Here is a 6,103-nt window from a genome sequence, read left to right as displayed (position 1 = left end):
AGACATGGCCATGCAAAGGAAGCAAACAACATTAACATTATCAAGAGATCTGTAATCCTTTCACTCAATTACTATGTGCACTGCTCTCCGGCACCAGAGTAAATGTACTATTCTGACTTCCTGCTTCTAAAGACTTGCAGACTGGAACCTGGTTTGAATATAAACTCTTTGGCTATGTTGACTACGCTAGTAAAAGAGTGTTAAAGCATGGCTGCATCTGAAAAGGCACCATATTCCCTATATAGTCCTGGTCAGAAGTAGTGCACTTTGTAGGGAATAGGGTGCCATTTCAGACAAAACCAATCTCTGCTATCCTTGGCTATTGTCTAATTTTAGTGGGTGAAAGATGTAAATAAGATTAAGAGTGCTTCTATTCAGAGTGTTGTTCTCTATTGCCAACCTGTGACACTCACATTGGACCGATTGTCAATGACACATGGAAGGTCGAGAGTGTTAAATGCAAAGGAGTACCAATTGCGTCATTGCAATGCCTCAAGTCAAGGAGTCAATGAGAATTGCTCTGCTTCCATACTGCCTTGAACAACACAAACACTGCTATTCAACAAAGCCTTTTAGGTGGGATGTTGTTGCAATAGTGTCACCAGGCAAGCTTTAGATACTATCCCAAACCAGCTCAGGAGATTCAAATCAAGATTAGTTTCAAAACACCTATGAAACGGCAGGAAAATGTGTTAATAATGGATCCTTTTAACAGCCATTCACAAGGCTGCAATCAATGAGCTTTGTATGTACAGAACGGTGTATTCGACAAAGCCTTTTAAGTGGAATATTGATTAAAGTGTCATCAGACAAGCTTTAGATACCAAACTAAATGGAGAATTCAGGGACATCAATTCAGGTAGAGAATGACTGTGGGGTGATTTAGCAAATTTACATTGACAGTTGTGATCCAAAGAGTTTTGAAGTGGCTAAAGTTCTTAAATGTTTTCTTTTTGAATTGATCCAATCAACAGTCACTGTAAGCCACGATCAATTTCCTGAATTCAATTTCCCTGTAAGAGGGACCAATATGAGTGATGCTACTTTGACATAGGGCCTGATCGGGGCTCTATAGCACAGCGAGTCTGCTTAGGACCATGATTCACATACTAGATACAATGTGTCAGCAATTAATAAACAGTGTCATAACATCCTCAGGTCTGTTATACTCACAGACAATATTTATTATTATTATTATTTTACCCCTTTTTTCTCCCCAATTTCATGGTATCCAATTGTTCTTAGTAGCTACTATCTTGTCTCATCGCTACAACTCCCGCATGAAAGTCATGCGTCCTCCGATACACAACCCAACCAAGCCGCACTGCTTCTTAACACAGCTCGCATCCAACCCGGAAGCCAGCCACACCAATGTGTCGGAGGAAACACCGCGCACCTGGCAACCTTGGTTGGCGTGCACTGCGCCCGGCCCGCCACAGGAGTGCGCGGGCCGGTGCGCGATGAAACAAGGATATCCCTACCGGCCAAGCCCTCCCTAACCCGGACAACGCTAGGCCAATTGTGCATCACCCCACGGACCACCCGGTCGCGGCCGATTACGACAGAGCCTGGGCGCGAACCCAGGGTCTCTGGTGGCACAACTGGCGCTGAGGTACAGCGCCCTTAACCACTGCGCCATCTGGGAGGCCCTCACAGACAATATTTTTACAGTTTTGGAAACTTTAGAGTGTTTTCTATCCTAAGCTGTCAATTATATGCATATTCTAGCATCTGGTCCTGAGAAATAGGCAGTTTACTTTGGGAAAGTTATTTATCCAAAAATAAAAATAGTGCCCCCTAGCTTCAAGAGGTTAATTAATAAACAGTGTCATAACATCCTCGTTAAAGAATTAGACAAATGTACATTTCTTATTCTATGAACATATTAGGAACAACACTGGAAGTTTGGGAGAAGGGCTGAAGTTTAGGAGAAAACGTTGAGAGTGAAAATAGTCAATAGAGGCCTGGGACAAAGCAAGCGGCATCACAGCACCGTCACGGCAAATGGAGTGTGATGGCTTGTTAAGAGGAATCTAATTAAACTATGCAAAATCAATTAACTTATATCTGAAAGTGACGAAATTACCCAAGCAGAAAACAGGTCACACCGTATAGTTACAGATATGTCACACGTATGAGTTTTGATATCACGGACTGGGAAATGTTACGGGTTGCCTCTGAGAATAGTATTGACGCGTAAACTGACTCAGTGACTGAGTTCAATCAGGAAGTGCATTTAGGATGTTGAGAACTCATCCAAAACAAAAACCTTGGATAGAGGGCAGAATTCACGCAAAACTGAAAGTGTGAACCATGGCATTTAACCACGACAAGGTGACTGGGAACATGGATGTGTAAAACAGACCAGCTATTCCCTCCGTTAGGCAATCAAATAGGCAAAGCAACAGTACAGGGACAAAGCGGAGGCCCAATTCAACGGCTCAGGCAAGGGAAAGCCAGCCACGTTGCGGACACTGACGCCTCGCTCAAAGAGAAGCTAAATACCTTCTTCGCCCGCTTCAAGGAAAACAGTGATCCACAGACACGGGCCACCGCCACTTACGAGGACTGTAAGCTCTCGTTCTCTGTGGCCGACTTGAGTAAGACATTTAAGCGTGTTAACCCTCGCTAGGCTGCAGGCCCTGATGGCATCCCAAGGCACGTCCCCAGAGCATGTGCAGACCAGCTTGGTGGAATGTTTATGTACATATTCAATCTCTTCTTATCCCAGTCTGTTGTCCCCCACTTACTTCAAGATTTCCACCATTGTTACTGTACCCAAGGAAGAGCAGTTAACTGAGCTAAATTACTATTGTCCCATAGCACTCACTTCTGCAATCATGAAGTGCTTTGAGAGGCTAATTAAGGATCATATTACCTTCAACTTACCCGACACCCTAGGCCCACTACAATTTGCATACCGCCACAACGCACTGCACACTGCCCTATCCCATCTGGACAAGGGGAATACCTACAGTTGAAGTCGGAAGTTTACATACAGTTAGGTTGGAGTCATTAAAACTAGTTTTACAACCACTCCACAAATTTCTTGTTAACAAACTATAGTTTTGGCAAGTTGGTTAGGACATCTACTTTGTGAATGACACAAGTAATTTTTCCAACAATTGTTTACAGGCAGATATTTTCACTGATAATTCACTGTATCACAATTACAGTGGGTCAGAAGTTCACATACACTAAGTTGACTGTGCCTTTAAACAACTTGGAAAATCCCAGAAAATGATGTCATGGCTTTAGAAGCTTCTGATAGGCTAATAGACATAATTTGAGTAAATTGGAGGTGTTCCTGTGGATGTATTTCAAGGCCTACCTTCAAACTCAGTGCCTCTTTGCTTGACATCATGGGAACATCAAAAGAAATCAGCCAAGACCTCAGAAAAACAATTGTAGATCTCCAGAAGTCTGGTTCATCATTGGGAGCAATTTCCAAATGCCTGAAGGTACCACATTAATCTGTACAAACAATAGTATGCACGTATAAACACCATGGGACCACGCAGCCATCATACTGCTCAGGAAAGAGACGCATTCTGTCTCCTAGAGGTGAACGTACTTTGGTGTGAAAAGTGCAAATCAATCCCAGAACAACAGCAAAGGACCTTGTGAAGATGCTGGAGCAAACAGGTACAAATATTTCTACATCCACAGTAAAATGAGTCCGATATCGACATCACCTTGAAAGGCTGCTTAGCAAGGAAGAAGCCACTGCTCCAAAACCACCATAAAAAAAGCCAGACTATGGTTTGCAACTGCATATGGGGACAAAGTCAGTACTTTTTGGAGAAATGTCCTCTGGTCTGATGAAACAAAAATAGAACTGTTTGGCCATAATGACCATCGTTATGTTTGGAGGAAAAAGGGGGAGGCTTGCAAGCCGAAGAACACCTTCCTAACCGTGAAGCACGGGGGTGTCAGCATCATGTTGTGGGGGTGCTTTGCTGCAGGAGCGACTGGTGCACTTCACAAAATAGATGGCATCATGAGGTAGGTAAATTATGTGGAGATATTGAAGCAACATCTCAATACATCAGTCGGGAAGTTAAAGCTTGGTCGCAAATGGGTCTGTCTTCTAAATGGACAATGACCCAAAGCATTCTTCCAAAGTTGTGGCAAAATGTCTTAAGGACCACAAAGTCAAGGTATTGGAGTGGCCATCACAAAGCCCTGACCTCAATCCTATAGAAAATGTGTGGGCAGAACTGAAAAAGCGTATGTGAAACGTTTGACCTAAGTTAAACAATTGAAAGGCAATGCTAACAAATACTTATTGAGTGTATGTACACTTCTGACCCACTGGGAAAGTGATGAAAGAAATAAAAGCTGAAATAAATCATTCTCTCTACTATTAATCTGACATTTCACATTCTTAAAATAAGTGGTGATCCTAACTGACCTAAAACAGGGAATTTTTACTTGGATTAAATGTCAGGAATTGTGAAAAAAGGAGTTTAAATGTATTTGGTTAAGGTAAATGTAAACTTCCAACTTCAACTGTATATCCACTGCTATATTCCTTAAACAATGTAAACTATGCTTTGGTCCTATTATTGCTTACACAATTTCTATTTGGCACAAAATTGAAAAACAATGTAACTGGGAATCAAAATAGTATGCCCAAACTTCAATATTTCCCAATAATGCCTAGCGATCTGGAGGGCAGCCTTTTGCATCCCCCCCAATTGTCCAAATGTGGAATCTGTACCCTTACCGATATCATGGACAGTAATGGTTTTAGAACATTCCAAGATTTGAAAGAAGCATACATATTACCAGGCAACTCCTTTTTACTATATCTACAACTTAGGCCAGCTATGCTATGGAGTCCCTTGGGAAACCCAACTACCGAACCATCCAATGATTGAATTTAAAAATAAATGATCTGGGCTCCCGAAAGGACTGATTGCTATAATATATAAACAGCTTTTGGAAAGCTCGAATTCTGAGCTAGCCATTAAAAAAATATGATCAACAGATCTGAACAACACTTTAACTGGAACAGAATATTGAAAAATATGACCGTAATCCACACCATCAATTTATACATTTTCAATTTGTTCACAGACTGTATTTAACACCAAGGAAATGTTTAACGATGAAATTGGCCCCGACTCCAAACTGTTCCCTGTGTTCCCTAAATAAAGGTAGTCACATTCTTTCATATGATGTGGAGGTGCCCTGCAGTTAATGCTTCTGGGACAAAGTTACTAAATTCATTTTGAAGCGCAAGAATCTTTAATATTCAATGCATTGCATCTACATACCATGTTACTTAATGATGATAGGTCCTTGAATCTCTCAATCAATCAGAGATAATTGATGCTGGTAGGCAGCACTGCCGCAAAAAAAAGATGTAGGCTCTTAGATGGCAATCACCCCACTCTCTCTCCCATTTCGCCAGTGGATACAGTTACTATTAGAAGTTATGACATTAGAATTATTGAGAAAGAATGGTGCTACTCAAGGAACAATTGAGGCCTGGGTAAATATACTTGACTCTGTAAAGAATAATCTCAGCTAAAGCCCAACACATACAAATGAACAAAGACCAACACACACACACAGTGCATTCGGAAAGTATTCAGACCCCTTGACTTTTTCCACTTTGTCACGTTACAGCCTTATTCTAAAATTGATTAAATAGTTTTTTCCCCCCTAATCAATTTACACACAATACCCCATAATGACAAAGCAAAATTAGGTTTTCAGAATTTTAACATTTTTTTAAATAAAAATGTAATACCATATTAACGTATATATTCTGACCTTTTACTCAGTACTTTGTTGAAGCACCTTTGGCAGCGATTACAGCTTCGAGTCTTCTTGGGTATGACGCTGCAAGCTTGGTACACCTGGATTTGGGGAGTTTCACCCATTCTACTTTGCAGATCCTCTCAAGCTCTGTCAGGTTGGATGGGGAGCGTCGCTGCACAGCAATTTTCCGGTCTCTCCAGAGATGTTCGATCGTGTTCAAGTCTGGGCAACTCAAGGACATTCAGAGACTTGTCCTGAAGCCACTCCTGCGTTGTCTTGGCTGTGTGCTTAGGGTCATTGTCCTGTTGGAAGGTGAACTGTCGCCACGGTC

Source organism: Oncorhynchus mykiss, chromosome 23 (assembly GCF_013265735.2).
Source record: "Oncorhynchus mykiss isolate Arlee chromosome 23, USDA_OmykA_1.1, whole genome shotgun sequence".
NCBI classification, from domain to species: Eukaryota; Metazoa; Chordata; class Actinopteri; order Salmoniformes; family Salmonidae; genus Oncorhynchus; species Oncorhynchus mykiss.
The sequence above is the reverse complement of the archived record's forward strand: the minus strand, read 5'-3'. Positions refer to the sequence as shown.